Raw genomic sequence first — 17,478 nt, forward strand, 5'->3', positions numbered from 1 at the left:
TTCAGAAATCAATATTTGGTGGACTAACTTTGATTTTTAATCAGAGCTTTCATGCGTCTTGGAATGCTTTCCACCAGTCTTTCCATGCTTTCCGATTGAAAACTGTTCAGTGGTCTCTTAATTTTTGCCAGAGCTGTATATATATATATATATATATATATATATATACACTGCTCAAAAAAATAAAGGGAACACTCAAATAACACATCCTAGATCTGAATGAATGAAATATTCTCATTGAATACTTTGATCTGTACAAAGTTGAATGTGCTGACAACAAAATCACACAAAAATCATCAATGGAAATCAAATTTATTAACCAATGGAGGCCTGGATTTGGAGTCACCCCCAAAATTTAAGTGGAAAAACACACTACAGGCTGATCCAACTTTGATGTAATGTCCTTAAAACAAGTTAAAATGAGGCTCAGTATAGTGTGTGGCCTCCACGTGCCTGTATGACCTCTCTACAACGCCTGTGCATGCTCCTGATGAGGTTGTGCATGGTCTCCTGTGGGATCTCCTCCCAGACCTGGACTAAAGCATCCGCCAACTCCTGGACAGTCTGTGGTGCAACGTGAAGTTGGTGGATGGAGCGAGACATGATGTCCCAGATGTGCTCAATCAGATTCAGGTCCGGGGAACGGGCGGGCCAGTCCATAGCTTCAATGCTTTCATCTTGCAGGAACTGCTGACAGACTCCAGCCACATGAGGTCTGGCATTGTCCTGCATTAGGAGGAACCCAGGGCCAACCGCACCAGCATAAGGTCTCAAGGGGTCTGAGGATCTCATCTCGGTACCTAATGACAGTCAGGCTGCCTCTGGCGAGCACACGGAGGGCTGTGCGGCCCTCCAAAGAAATACCACCCCACACCATTACTGACCACTGCCAAACCGGTCATGCTGAAGGATGTTGCAGGCTGCAGATTGCTCTCCACGGCATCTCCAGACTCTGTCACATCTGTCACATGTGCTCAGTGTGAACCTGTTTTCGTCTGTGAAGAGCACAGAGTGCCAGTGGCAACTTTGCCAATCCTGGTTTTCTGTGGCAAATGCCAAGCATCCTGCACGGTGTTGGGCTGTGAGCACAACCCCCATCTGTGGACGTCAAGCCCTCATACAACCCTCATGGAGTTGGTTTCTAACTGTTTGTGCAGACACATGCACATTTGTGGCCTGCTGGAGGTCATTTTGCAGGGCTCTGGCACTGCTCCTCCTGTTCCTCCTTGCACAAAGGCGGAGGTAGCGGTCCTGCTGCTGGGTTGTTGACCTTCTACGGCCCCCTCCATGTCTCCTGGTGTACTGGTCTGTCTCCTGGTAGCGCCTCCAGTCTCTGGACACTACGCTGACAGACATAGCAAACCTTCTTGCCACAGCTCGCATTGATGTGCCATCCTGCAGGAGATCCCACAGGAGACCAACCGCAACCTCATTAGGAGCATGCCCAGGCATTGTAGGAGGTCATACAGGCACGTGGAGGCCACACACAATACTGAGCCTCATTTTGACTTGTTTTAAGGACATTACATCAAAGTTGGATCAGCCTGTAGTGTGTTTTTCCACTTAAATTTTGGGGGTGACTCCAAATCCAGGCCTCCATTGGTTAATAAATTTGATTTCCATTGAAGATTTTTGTGTGATTTTGTTGTCAGCACATTCAACTTTGTACAGATCAAAGTATTCAATGAGAATATTTCATTCATTCAGATCTAGGATGTGTTATTTGAGTGTTCCATTTATTTTTTTGAGCAGTGTATATATATACAGTACAGACCAAAAGTTTGGACACACCTTCTCATTTAAAGATTTTTCTGTATTTTCATGACTATGAAAATTGTACATTCACACTGAAGGCATCAAAACTATGAATTAACACATGTGGAATTATATACTTAACAAAAAAGTGTGAAACAACTGAAAATATGTCTCATATTCTAGGTTCTTCAAAGTAGCCACCTTTTGCTTTGATGACTGCTTTGCACACTCTTGGCATTTTCTTGATGAGCTTCAAGAGGTAGTCACCGGAAATGGTCTTCACTTCACAGGTGTGCCCTATCAGGTTTAACAAGTGGGATTTCATGCCTTATAAATGGGGTTGGGACCATCAGTTGTGTTGTGCAGAAGTCTGGTGGATACACAGCTGATAGTCCTACTGAATAGACTGTTAGAATTTGTATTATGGCAAGATAAAGCAGCTAAGTAAAGAAAAACGAGTGGCCATCATTACTTTAATAAATGAAGGTCAGTCAGTGCGAAAAATTGGGAAAACTTTGAAAGAGTCCTCAAGTGCAGTTGCAAAAACCATCAAGCACTACAAAGAAATTGGCTCACATGAGGACCGCGCCAGGAAAGGAAGACCAAAAGTCACCTCTGCTTCTGAGGATAAGTTTATCCGAGTCACCAGCCTCAGAAAGCGCAGGTTAACAGCAGCTCAGATTAGAGACCAGGTCAATGCCACACAGAGTTCTAGCAGTAGACACATCTCTTCAACAACTGTTTAGAGGAGACTTTGTGCAGCAGGCCTTAATGGTAAAATAGCTGCTAGGAAACCACTGCTAAGGACAGGCAACAAGCAGAAGAGACTTGTTTGGGCTAAAGAACACAAGGAATGGACATCAGACCAGTGGAAATCTGTGCTTTGGTCTGATGAGTCCAAATTTGAGATCTTTGGTTCCAACCACCGTGTCTTTGTGCGACGCAGAAAAGGTGAACGGATGGACTCTACATGCCTGGTTCCCACCGTGAAGCATGGAGGAGGAGGTGTGATGGTGTGGGGGTGCTTTGCTGGTGACACTGTTGGTGATTTATTCAAAATTGAAGGCATACTGAACCAGCGTGGCTACCACAGCATCTTGCAGCGGCATGCTATTCCATCCGGTTTGCGTTTAGTTGGACCATCATTTATTTTTCAACAGGACAATGACCCCAAACACACCTCCAGGCTGTGTAAGGGCTATTTTACCAAGAGGGGGAGTGATGGGGTGCTACGCCAGATGACCTGGCCTCCACAGTCACTAGACCTGAACCCAATCGAGATGGTTTGGGGTGAGCTGGACCGCAGAGTGAAGGCAAAAGGGCCAACAAGTGCTAAGCATCTCTGGGAACTCCTTCAAGATTGTTAGAAGACCATTTCCGGTGACTACCTCTTGAAGCTCATCAAGAGAATGCCAAGAGTGTGCAAAGCAGTCATCAAAGCAAAAGGTAGCTACTTTGAAGAACCTAGAATATAAGACATATTTTCAGTTGTTTCACACTTTTTTTTGTTAAGTATATTATTCCACATGTGTTAATTCATAGTTTTGATGCCTTCAGTGTGAATGTACAATTTTCATAGTCATGAAAAGACAGAAAAATCTTTAAATGAGAAGGTGTGTCCAAACTTTTGGTCTGCACTATATATATATATATACTTTGGTAATGACACCATCAAGCTCCACAATTACCCAAGAAAAACTGCCACCACCAATTGTTTATACAGGTCGATTGGACACCCATTACCGGTCGTGTATGACTTCAGGGGTGTGGTTTGCAGAGCAAGAGGAACGAAGCTATTAAGTTTCACATATTTAATCTGAAAAGTAGGCATTGTTTATGAAAATATACAAAAGATATTACTAGTGTTGAGCGAGCACTAAAATGCTCGGGTGCTCGAAGCTTGGGCTGAGCTCACCGTGATACTCGGGTGCTCGACCCGAGCAACGAGCCCAATGTTAGTCTATGGGAGACCCGAGCATTTTTGCGGCGGCACCCCCGGCAGTCTGTAGAAAGCGTAAAAAGTGCCCAAAACGATAGTGACAGCGCTCAAATTACATGGGGACAGCATGGGGATCGCCCCAGGAAGCATTTCTGACCCCCAGGTCACTGCTGTCAACAACGTGGTCAGAGATATTAAGCCACTTTTACGGGCTCACAATAAAAAGTTCAAAAGCGAAACTGAAACTGTTTTCCTGTGAAATATGTTAGGGAACATCCTTTCCAGGGTAAAGACTTGTGTATAAGGTAAAATAAATAACCAAAAACAAAAATACTCCTCCACACCTTGGGCTATGTTCACAAGTAGCATTTTTTATGCATTTTTGCACTTTTGTATTGCTTTCAACCATGACAAATGCATTCACCGGGAAATGTCGTTTTAACATTTTACAACCTTATTTGGCCATGTGCTGTGTGACACATGCATACAGTGCTGAAAAGACATGGGGACAGCATGGGGAAGACCCCTGGAAGCATCTCTGACACCCAGGTCACTGCCTAAAAGTGTGCCCATCAGAAGTGATCCTTGCCGCATCAGAAGATGCAGACTTGCAACTATCCCCGTGCAAGTCCTTGTCCCAGGGCAGTGTTCAATTGTACCTCCCCCATTCCTTGCAATGCAAGCGCAAATATGCAGCCAACCACCCACCCACCCGCAGGCTGCAATACTATACTGCTAGCTTGCACTTGAAATGGGGCCTTTTAGTTTGGAGGAGGCCGAAGCTGGCCACTACCTCATGGCTGCTTCGGCAGCGAGGTCTCCTTACTCAGTCCCCAGCCGCCACTATTTGTCCCGGTAACCTTCCCCACACTTTTATTAGCCTGGCCTGCTTTAGGGCAGCATTGGACGAGCCCACCAGACAACCAGACTCCTCCGGTGAACCCTGGCTTCTCCATCAGGGGAGTTGAGAGTGCCAAGGTGAGGAGCATGATGATGATGATAGAAGTTAGCATCTGCTTTGTTTTCTTGGAATGCAAGCGTAAGTGTACAGCCAGCCACCCACCCACCCCCAGGCTGCATTACCATACTGCTAACTTGCACTTGAAATGGGGCCTTTTAGTTTGGAGGAGGCCGAAGCTGGCCACTACCTCATGCCTGCATCGGCAGCGAGGTCTCCATACTCAGTCCCCAGCTGCCACTATTTGTCCCGGTAATCTTCCACACACTTTTCTTAGCCTGGCCTGCTTTAGGGCAGCATTGGACATGCCCACCAGACAACCAGACTCCTCCGGTGGGCTCTGGCTTCTCCATCAGGGGAGTTGAGAGTGCCAAGGTGAGGAGCATGATGATGATGATAAAAGATAGCATCTGCTTTGTTTTCTTGGAATGCAAGCGTAAGTGTGCAGCCTGCCACCCACCCACCCACCCACAGGCTCCAATGCCATACTGCTAGCTTGCTTGCACTTGAAATTAGGCCTTTTAGGCTTGTGGAGGTAGACGCCGGCCACCATGTCATGGCTGCGTCGGCAGCCTGGTATCCATACTCAGTCCCCAGCCGCTCAGCGGCCCGGTGTCCACACTCGGTCCCAAGCCGCCCCTATTTGTCCCGGTGCGCCTTATACACAAGCGCGCATACCAAAACATTACCTGTGCCCTCCCCAGTGCATTTAGTGGGAAGGACAGCCTATTCCGCTGTAGTGTGTGCACGCCAACCCCCTGTTCATGGCACATGCAAAGATGCCTCCCGTTCTGCACCTGTCATTGCAGACTTGCAACTATCCCCGTTCAAGTCCTTGTCCCAGGGCAGTGTTCAATTGTACCTCCCCCATTCCTTGCAATGCAAGCGAAAGTATGCAGCCTGCCACCCACACACTCCCAGGCTGCAATACCATACTGCTTGCTTGCACTTGAAATTGGGCCTTTTAATCTTGTGGAGGCGGAATCTGGCCATCACGTCATGGCTGCGTCGGCGGCCTGGTATCCATACTCAATCCCCAGCCGCCAGGTGGCCGGGTGTCCACGCTTGGTCCCCAGCCACCCCTATTTGTCCCGGTGCACCTTATACACAAGTGCGCATACCAAAACATTACCTGTGCCCTCCCCAGTGCATTTAGTGGGAAGGACAGCCTAACCACAAACACGTGGATAAGTGAATGTGGCCAGGGATGGTCCATCTCACTGACGCCTTCACACTAGGTTAATATTGTGGAAGCCGGGACACAGTTGGACACTGGGATGCAACACGTCCTCCAGACATAGAGGATTGCAGGTCCTGGGTCAATCAGGCTTCAACACAAAGTTAAGAAGGTAGACAGCAGCAGTGGTCGACCTCCTACACAACGAGTAAATTATTCATGATCATGAGGCCATCCATCTCCTTAGCTTTCTGTTCCTTGGAATGCAAGCGCATGTATGTAGTAGTGGCTAGGCCTGAGGTGGTCAGCGTTTTGGCGCATATCCTTCCTCCTCCGAGGATTGCTGGATGTTTTCCTGCTACTATCCCAGTTCTTTGACTCCCGTTAAAACAAAGCTTCAGGTGATGAATGATGGATGAGGTGGTGGCAAAGGAGAAAGAGCAGGAGGAACAGGGACCATTCACATCAATATCAGACCAGTCAACAACACATGTCTTGCAGGATATGTTTCTGTACCAAAAGGAGCGGTTCGGCTACACAGTTTTAGGGCATACAGTGAGTGCAATGCCTACCAAAAATTTCGAGGCACTCCAATGCCCCTTGGAAGTGACATGGAGGTCAGAGGGCCTTAGCTAAACCGTTTTTTCCATTTATTGCAACTGGGTCTCCTGTACACTGTTGGCCTAAGTAGTGAATGGAAGGCTTTCCAAAAATTATGAGGAACTGCAATGCCCCTTGAAATAGATGTGGATTACAGCGTACTAAAAATCTTCTACCCATTATTGGGGAGTGGGTCTCCCTTAGTGTTCACCTATGCATTGAAAAGCAAAAGCTGACTAAAATTAGGAGGAAATGCAATGCCCGTTGGAAGAGTCGTGGAGGTTAGAGGTAATTAAAAACAATATTTCAATGCCCCTTGGAAGAGCTGTGGAGTTCAGAGTGCTTTAACAAGACGATTTTAATGCCCCTTGGAAGAGACGTGGAGGTCACAGTAGCTTAACAAGACGGTTTTAATGTCCCTTGGAAGAGACGTGGAGTTCAGAGTGGTTTAACAAGACGGTTTTAATGCCCCTTGGAAGAGACGTCGAGGTCTCAGTGGAATAAAAAGACAATATCAATGCCCCTTGGAAGAGTGGTGGAGGTCCCAGTGGAATAAAAAGACAATATCAATGCCCCTTGGAAGAGTGGTGGAGGTTACAGTAGAATAAAAAGACAATATCAATGCCCCTTGGAAGAGTGGTGGAGGTTGCAGTGGAATAAAAAGACAATATCAATGCCCCTTGGAAGAGTGGTGGAGGTCGAAGTGGAATAAAATGACAATATCAATGCCCCTTGGAAGAGTGGTGGAGGTCCCAGTGGAATAAAAAGACAATATCAATGACCCTTGGAAGAGACGTGGAGGTCACAGTAGCTTAACAAGACGATTTTAATGCCCCTTGGAAGAGACGTGGAGTTTAGAGTGGTTTAACAAGACGGTTTTAATGCCCCTTGGAAGAGACGTGGAGGTCACAGTAGCTTAACAAGACGGTTTTAATGCCCCTTGGAAGAGACGTGGAGTTCAGAGTGGTTTAACAAGACGGTTTTAATGCCCCTTGGAAGAGATGTAGAGGTCCCAGTGGAATAAAAAGACAATAACAATGCCCCTTGGAAGAGTGGTGGAGGTCGCAGTGGAATAAAAAGACAATATCAATGCCCCTTGGAAGAGTGGTGGAGGTCCCAGTGGAATGAAAAGACAATATCAATGACCCTTGGAAGAGACATGGAGGTCACAGTAGCGTAACAAGACAGTTTTAATGCCCCTTGGAAGAGACGTGGAGTTCAGAGTGGTTTAACAAGACGGTTTTAATGCCCCTTGTAAGAGACATGGAGGTCTCAGTGGAATAAAAAGAGAATATCAATGCCCCTTGGAAGAGTGGTGGAGGTCCCAGTGGAATAAAAAGACAATATCAATGCCCCTTGGAAGAGTGGTGGAGGTTACAGTAGAATAAAAAGACAATATCAATGCCCCTAGGAAGAGTGGTGGAGGTCGCAGTGGAATAAAAAGACAATATCAATGCCCCTTGGAAGAGTGGTGGAGGTCCCAGTGGAATAAAAAGACAATATCAATGACCCTTGGAAGAGATGTGGAGGTCACAGTAGCTTAACAAGACGATTTTAATGCCCCTTGGAAGAGACGTGGACTTCAGAGTGTTTAACAAGACGGTTTTAATGCCCCTTGGAAGAGACGTGGAGGTCACAGTAGCTTAACAAGACGGTTTTAATGCCCCTTGGAAGAGACGTGGAGGTCCCAGTGCAATAAAAAGACAATATCAATGCCCCTTGGAAGAGACATGGAGGTCCCAGTGGAATAAAAAGACAATATCAATGACCCTTGGAAGAGACGTGGAGGTCACAGTAGCTTAACAAGACAATTGTAATGCTCCTTACAAGAGCCATGCAGTACAGCATATTAAAAACATTATTCCCATTATTGGGGAGTGGGTATCCCATAGTCTTTGCCTATGCCTTCCAAGAAAAAGCTGCCAAAAATTAGGACGGAGGAACTTGCAATGCCCCTTACAAGAGCCATGCAGTACAGCATATTAAAAACATTATTCCCATTATTGAGGAGTTGGTCTCAAATAGTCTTTGCCTATGCCTTCCAAGCAAAAGCTGCCAAAAATTAGGAAGGAGGAACCTGCAATGCTGGCAACACGGACCACGGTCACCCTGGTGGTATAGTGGTGGTGGAGGCTGAGGATAAGGAGAAGAGCAAAAAACAGCCTAAATGAGGAAGCGTATACCCATGTGTGGGTGTGAAGCGGTGCATCGGAATATACCTCCCAAAATAACACAGTGGATTTGACTTTATGTTACTCTGCTGTCATTTGGTGATGATAAGAAGTCTGGCCCAATCCAGCCCTTGTTCATTTTGATAAGGGTCAGCTTGTCAGCATCGTCAGTTGACAGGCGAGAGCGCTTATCAGTTGCAATTCCCCCTGCGGACCTCCAAGGAGTACAGAGCAAGTTCATTCCAAGTGTCCAGCTTGGATACCCAATAATTAAAAGGCACAGAGGAATCACGGAGGTACAGTCGGCAAGGTACTCCCTCACCATCTTTTGAAACTTTCCACTCCGTGTGAGAGCACCCCGCGCCTCAGGGCCTTTAAGCTGGGCGGGTCACAGAAAACTGTCCCAGAACGTTGACAGTGATCCCCTGCCTCTGCTGGATTGGAGTTGCGTCTCTCTCGTCTGTAAGCTTTGGTTGGGCAAAGAACTGTGACCTCTGCCGCTAGCGTGTTCAGATGGGAATTTTTTTAACAGTTCTGCAGCAAAGGCCTTCTGGTACTGCCCCATTTTTGTAGACCTCTGCACCTCAGGAATAAGAGAGTGAAAGTTCTCCTTGTAGCAGTGGTCTAAAAGTGTCACCAACCAGTAATGACTGTCACCCAATATTTTGACAACGCGAGGGTCACGGTTAAGGCAGCGTAACATAAAGTCAGCCATGCGTGCCAGACTCGTAACGGGCAAGACTTCCGTGACCTCACCAAGATGACGACTGACCATGCTCTCCTCCTCCTCCTTCTCCTCCCCCCTGTCCTCAGGCCACCCATGCTGAACCGACGGTATGACAGTTGTACAGGTACTACCATCTACAGCGCATGATACCAGCTCCTGTTCTTCCTCCTCCTCCTCTCCCTCATTGTCCCACAATGCATGTTGGGATAAGATGAGGCTGGGCTGTGTGTAATCGCCCGCTACGGCTTCTTGATCCATCTCATGATACTCTGGCTGCAATGCCTCCTCTTTAATTCTCTGCAGAGAGCGTTGCAAAAGACAGACAAGTGGGATGCTGACGCTAATGATGGTGTCATCGCCACTCACCATCTTGGTGGACTCCTCAAAGTTTGTCAGGATGGTACATATGTCAGACATCCAGGTCCACTCCTGAGGTCTTATGTGTGGAGTCTGACCTGAATATCGACGGCCTTGTTGCAGCTGGTACCCCACAACTGCTCTCTTCTGCTCACAAATCCTTTGCAACATGTGGAGGGTAGAGTTCCAATGTGTGGGGACATCACACACCAGTCAGTGTGCCGGTAGCTGCAAACGCTGCTGCAACACAGCAAGGGCGGCGGAAGCTGTAGCTGACTTCCGAAAATGAGCTGACAGGTGGCGTACTTTGACGAGCAGATCTGGCAACTCGGGGTACGATTTAAGAAACTGCTGAGCCACGAGGTTAACCACATGAGCCAGGCATGGTACGTGTGTGATCAAGCCTCGCCTCAGAGCCGCCACCAGGTTACGGCCATTGTCACACATGACCATGCCTGGATGTAGGTTCAGCGGTCTCAGCCACAGATCAGCCTGCTCTTTCACAGCTGTCCACAACTCACAAGCAGTGTGAGGTTTATCACCTAAGCTTATGAGTTTCAGCACAGCCTGTTGCCGCTTGGCTGAGGCAGTACTGCAGTGCTTCCAGCTTGCAACTGATGTGGTGATATCTGAGATGGAGGCTGAACATGAGGAGGAGGAGGAGGATGATGCGCAGAAGCTGTACACTGTGGGGGCAACTCTGACTGACATAGGGCCCACAATCCTCGGTGTGGGGAGGATGTGTTCGTCCCAAGGTCCGACTGGATCCCGGCTTCCACTATGTTTACCCAGTGTGCCGTCAGGGAGATGTACCGTTCCTGGCCACAAGCACTTGTCCACGTGTTCATTGTCAGGTGGACTCTCCCAGTAACTGCGCTGTTGAGGGCACGGCAGATGTTTTGGGACACGGGCTTGTGTAGTGTGGGGATGGCACACTGGGCAAAATAGTGTCAGCTGGGGACCGAGTACCGAGGGACGGCCACCGCCATAAGGTTGCAGAAGGATTCCATCTCCACCAGCCTAAAAGGCAGCATTTCCAACGTAAGCAGTCGTGAAATGTGCGAATTTAGGACTGTGGCCTGTGGGGCGTTGGCTGCGAATTTGCGCTTTCATTCAAAGGTCTGGGATATGGACAATTGAACGCTGCGGTGGGACGTGGATGTTGATGTTGTTTCTTGAGAAACTGCCATAACAAGTGAAGACTGAGAGGAGGGGGCATCTTTGCATGCAGTATGGACAGGGGATTGCCTTGCACGCACAAAAGGGGGTTCTCTTACACGCACAACAGCGGAAGAAGCAGTGGTGACACCCGCTGACACTGGTCGTGGACGCTGGGGTTCGCCCCACAAAGTCGGGTGCTTTGCTGACATGTGCCTGATCATGCTGGTGGTGGTCAGGCTGGTAGTTTTGTCACCCCTGCTGATGCTGGCCTGGCAGGTGGCACAAATGGCCTTTTTGGGGTTATCAGCAGAGTCTTTAAAAAAATTCCAGACTCTGGAAGACCTACCGGATGTACTGGCAACGTCCCTCGTGTTGGTGTTCCTGGGAACGGTCGCCCGTCTTCTGTCTGCTGCCACCACACTGCTTCTTCCTGCCTGTTGGGGTACTCTGCCTCCCTCCCCCTGTGTGCTGCTGGCCTCGCTCTGCGTGTCCTCCTGCCACGTTGGGTCAGTTACTAGATCATCCATCACCTCCTCCTCTTCCACTTCCACACCACGGTCCTCTTCCTCACTTCGTGGCAATTGTGTCTCGTCATTGTCCACCTCTTGTGACAAATTGCCAGCGTCGCCTTCCTGTGGCCGTGGCTGTTCAAATATTTGGCCATCGCTACATGGGATCTCCTCTTCCACCACTTCAAGTGGAGCAGGCGAGGGGACCAAATATGGAAATGGACCAGTGAACAGCTCTTCAGAGTGTCCAACTGTGGGATCACTTGCTGTCTGACATCACTCGGCATGGTGGGAGGAAGGAGCATCAGGATGAGGAGGAGTATGCGGTCGAGACTCACGGCTACTAAGACTTGACCGTGTGGAAGACAGACCGGAGGTGGTGGTGCCCAGGTGACTGGAAGAATTATCTGCTATCCAATAATAACCTGTTCACACTGATCAGTTCGCAATATTGGTGTTGTTGTGTGCTTCCATAGTTATTCGGTCAAGAACTGGGAGCGAGAAGATGTGTCCTCTGCACTCACCATCACCAGAATGTCCAGTTCCACGTCCCTTGCCACGCGCCTTGCCCATTGTAAATGAAGTAAAATAGCTTACACTCGCACTATCAATGGCAAAAGGGTAATAAAAAGGAGATTTGAACTGTGGAAGAGGAAAACCACAGTTCTAGTTCTCTGGCCTACACCAGAATGTTTTAAACAGATATATTTGTGTCTGAGCAGTCAGCGAGACACTCAAACTGTTTTTTTTTATGTAAAAAAGGCCAAAATGTGGATTACACCCAGATTTGAACCATGGAAGAGGAAAACCACAGTTCTATTTCTCTGGCCTACAGCAGAATCTTTTAAACAGATGTATTTGTGTCTGAACAGTCAGCGAGACACTCAAACTGTTTTTTTTATGTAAAAAAGGCAAAAAGGTGGATTACACCCAGATTTGAACCGTGGAAGAGGAAAACCACAGTTCTATTTCTCTGGCCTACACCAGAATCTTTTAAACAGATATATTTGTGTCTGAACAGTCAGCGAGACACTCAAACAGTTTTTTTTATGGAAAAAAGGCAAAAAGGTGGATAGCACCCAGATTTGAACCGTGGAAGAGGAAAACCACAGTTCTAATTTCCTGGCGTATACCAGACTTTTTTAAATAGATATATTTGTGTCTGAACAGTCAGCGAGACACTCAAACTGTTTTTTTTTATGGAAAAAATTCAAAAAAGTGGATAATACAGAGATTTGAACCGTGGAATTACAAAACTACAGTTCTAGTTATCTGGCCGAAACCAGACTCTTTTAAACAGATATATTTGTGTCTGAACACTCACAGACACACTCAACTTTTTTTTTTTTTTTTTTGGGAAAAAATACCAAAAGGTTAATAAGACGGGTATTTGTACAGTCTGACTGAGGGAAAAAAAAAAAAGAGGATTTAGATGAAATAAAAATAATTTTTCCTGGCTCCTGAGACCTGGGGCTAAGTCTAGCTAAGTTGAGCAGCAGCAGCACACAGGACTGTAATGCAGTGTTTGTTGGTATAACCACTGCGTCTCCTATACAGCCTGCCTGCCTGCCTGATATCTGGGATGGATATTAGTCCTCAGAAGGACTGCTTGTTTGATTTTGCAGGCTTTAGAGACCCTACACTACCTACTTCGCAGTATAAATCTCTCCCTAGCTCAGCAGCACTCTCCCTACACTGTATGATCCGGAGCGTCTGTGTCCAAGATGGCAGCGCCCGGTTTTAAATACTCGAGGTGACGCTGTGTGGCCAGCCAATCACTGTAATGCCTGTAATGCCTACAACCAACATGGCTGCGGAATTACAGTGACTGGCTGGCAATCCCTGCATGTTCATTGGCTCTGTAAAGAGTGCCAAACAAGCAGGGCGGAGACCCGAGCACCCGCCTGAGTAACCCAAAAATGCTCGGTGCTCTCCAAACATCCCGAGTAGTGAGATGCTCGGGCAAGTACCGAGCAGTGTCGAGCATGCTTGCTCAACACTAGATATTACAAAAGGGGACAAAAAATACAGGATATAAATCACATAATATATAAAGGAATAATGAAAGAAAAGTACTAAACCTGTAGCCGAAGGAATGGCTCTGATCTTTATTGAGTGAAGCTCTCCTTTGAAAACAGTAGAGAACTACAATGAACTGTATCTTCCAGGACTAAAAATGACTATATTTCAGAATCTGTATTTATAAAATAATAGTAGGGGCTGTTCAATGGGATGTTGTTAGGCCCCAAAAAATTATAAGATCCCCAATTTTCAGGATATTTACTTACCTGGATCTTCCAGGCAGGATATATTAATGTCATATTTCCTATTATGATTTTATGATTTTAGCTTTCCTTAGATAGGAAACATGGCCTATATATCATCTTCCATCTGTTCGATATTCATTTTGGGCCGCCTAGTGATGCAATGCTGAAAATATGTCTCCCATAACTATAGGACCTATGGCTGTCACAAAAAAAGCACTATTCATAACTGGACTTTGGAGCCAGAGTGTCTGATATAATTCCTTTGAAGACCAGAAGAGTTACCTCTGGAGGTGATAAATTTGTTGCCTCCCAGCCTCTGATATGGACTTCATGTCTGCTCCCATGTGATAACCCAGATCAATTACCTGTTCACTGCAGGAGGGTGCTAGCTGAATAGGGTTCATCTGGAGTGTTTTTTAGAGTGCCAGCTCTTGTTTCTTTCAATTCATGATGAAGCTATGGTTCAATTATCAATATGAGGGTGACACATCCCCTCTTAAGAGATGGCTTTAAGGATTTTGGTCCCATTTTACCAATACATCAATGGTAGGGTACATTCTGTATTTTGGAAAAGACCAGGTTCTGATCTCTGTACTTTAGGGAGACTGAAAAGTAGTAAATGGTTAATGGCTTTGAATAGATGTTTAAAACAATAAGTATCTGTGACGCTCTGCTGTGTAATAGGGCCACAGATCCTAGAGGGGTGCATTAAAGGATTTCTCCACAAGAGGCCACTCACAGCATACACACACCTCCACCCTACCTCAGACCACCAGAGGGAGCCTGGATAGGGATATAAATACGGAGGGTGGAGCTAGGCAGTTCAGTCTGTGAGAGATTTCCTGCAGAGTGAGACACAGAAACAGGTCAGTCTGCGGTGGAGCTCAGTCTAGTTTCAGTTTGCAGTCTAGAGAGCACAGCTAAAGGTTTAGCAGCGGAGCACGAGGCTCCTGCTAGTCTAGACTCAAGCAGCTCAGGTTAGTGAGCCAGGAGCGTTGCCAACGCTCAGAGAGTGGCAGAAGAGGCAGCCAGCTAACTGCCAGTGTGTATAGCCTAGTCAGGGCCCGAGTAGGCCGAAGGCTAGAGGAGTGAATAGCATTGGGGGCAGAGGAGCTTTACCAGTTCACCCCAGAAACCATCTACCGGACACCGGGTCCGCGTCTACAGGGCTGTATACCCCCCTGTAGAGACAACCGGAGACCCCTGGAAGACTTCAGGTCCCAGGATCACCCAAGAGCTGATACGTAACAGAGCCAGGAGTCATGGAGGCCCCGCAAGCAGAGAGAGTGATCTCCAAAAGAAGGCCCTACCACAAGGTCAGCCGGTGCAGGACAGAAACCAAGTTAGGCCTAGCTCCAGGCAGGTCAGAAACTTACTACAGAGAGGCAAGAAACAGGAGGCCGTACACCCGCTCACTGGGGAGAATCCGGACGTGCACCCCTCACCCTACAGTGCTCCGGGGTGTCCCTGAACTAATTCCAGTAAAGGTACAGAAGTGACTTTCTTGTGTGCTCCCATTCTTGCTCTGACCCGGCTGGGTCCCCTCTGTCCTGCATCCCCCCTCCTATGCTTCCCTGAGGCCCTGCCCCACCTGTGGGGAGCGATACCATCTAAGCTGCCACAACACCGGCCTCAGCGGACTGCCGCAGCGCTGGTGACCCTCACCAGGCACCACAGGTGGCGTCACGAACGTTGACATTTCATTTTCCCTTTTTTAAGAGAGACCCCAGGGTACGGGCCCGGGAGCTGACCACCGCGACATCCCCCAAGACCAGGCATCAAGGCCCAGGCGCTGAGTAGTCCCCATCCCGTGGGCGCCACATATCAATTACCTATTGGAAAACTTATTTTATTGAAAGTATATATCATTAGAAGGAAGCTTAGAATAATTTTTTATCCTTGCATCAATCTGATTACTTTAGATATTTTTTCTATGCACTGTAATTGTATTACATCACTTTTCTCACTCTACCACTGTGATTGAACTCATCTGACTCAATATAATCTCTTCATACAGTATACTAATACATCAAAGCAGGACTCCACAAGAACTGTATGCATTATGATCATATAATTTATTCTTTATAAATTGCTTTGATTTTCTAGTTTGCTTTTTTTGTCCAGTAAGAGGTCAACATGTACTGGAATTTCTTTTAATAAAAGAGAACAAGACCCTTGTGTTAAGTAAGTTAAAAGGAAGTTTAAAACTTTTGATGTCTTTCCCATAGGAACTTTGAAATCACAAACCTTTGTCACATCATTAAAGGTTCTTACAACTTTTGAAAGAAATTTGTAAAATTTTATGCTAGTCATAGGTGAATTATTGTTAAATATGTTGATTTACATGAAAGTTGATTTAATTTATTTGCTGAAGACGAAGAAGCATTGCTCTTTTACAGGTTACTGTCAATTATTATTTCCTGTACCTTTTATTTGTAAATAAAGTATCATTTAGAATCACATTAGAGGGATTCGGGTTGAGAAATCTGTACCTCCGCTTTACAACAGGAGCTCAGATTACATGATGATTAATGAAACATTGTAGACTAGCCATATGATACACGCAACACTTTTATTAGAATCTCTACCCTATGGAAATCAACCAGTGATTCTTCCCATTTTCTAGCTTGCTGCTCTCTATGTCTTTGTTAACCTTTTATTCTCATCCTGAAGGACTAATAAAGACAATGTCTTATCCCTTGCCACTCCAGTAATGATTTAATTCTGAAAATGTTCTCAAAGTTCTAAAATCTTTTAGTAGTTTTAGTGTAATTTTACAAAGAATTATCTATAAATTGCAATACTCTGTGCAGAATATAAAATATGGAAATGTATTTGACTTTCTTATTTGGAAACACATTCCTTTAGTTATAACAGACCTTATAGCAAAAAATGCCGCTTCTATTACCTGTTCACAGTTGCAGCAAAGTAGATGTTTATCCTTCGAGGGCAATAATAGACTAGTATAAAAGGGAAGAGTTACTTGTGTATGTGAATAGGTAACATACAAGGAAAAAAACTCAGAGTCTGTGCACAGACTGTACTAAATAACAATACAAAACTTAACTTTAAATATGGTTGTCCAGTGGCCCATATATAAACTACACAATGAAATCAAGTGTACACCTGCCGCTACAAATAAAAAACCTGTTGTACTGAAGGCAAAATAGATGGTAGTGATGTCCAATAGGTAATGTCCCTCAGAGATCAAGGTGAAATAATGTAATCTAAGCCTAGTAGAGCTCTGGCTTGCAGTGCTCACTGAGATGGCTACGCTGTGCATTCCACAGACAAATTCCAGCGGGTGGTTCCAACATGATGTCACCGAGTAAATACGGATCGCAAGATGGACCAAAATTCATCCAACGCATTTCGGAAACACAGTTTCCTTCCTCAGGGATTGCTATGGTTCAAGTGTGGCTGGCTTAAATAGTTGCCTCAATTAACCATTTCTAGACTGGAACCTTTTTTTTATCTTCCTGCCAGGACTGGCAATTTTTCAGCGGCGGGTGTATACTCAATTTCATTATATGGCTTATCTATGGGCCAGTTGACAACAATACAAAGTATACCACTCTATGTGCACTATCTATGTTAAGTTCCGTTTTATATGGTTATCCAGAGCTGACTTTTCATAGACTACAAGGTTTTTGTATTTTTAGGAATGTTTTATTGTTTTTTACCTGTCAACCTGTCACATATGCACAAATAACTCTTTCCTTTTATACAATATCCTGTAGTTTGTTTGTTCTTTCAAATGAAAGTTGGTTTCTCCACAAGTTACAAAGAATTATGTGAATCAGTTGTGAAGGATTGCAAAAAACTGTTCACTGTATCTTAACAGTAGAGCTCTCTAT

This window comes from Phyllobates terribilis, unplaced genomic scaffold (genome assembly GCF_046119375.1).
Source record: "Phyllobates terribilis strain yellow unplaced genomic scaffold, ASM4611937v1 Scaffold_1__5_contigs__length_1240528914, whole genome shotgun sequence".
Classification (NCBI taxonomy): Eukaryota; Metazoa; Chordata; class Amphibia; order Anura; family Dendrobatidae; genus Phyllobates; species Phyllobates terribilis.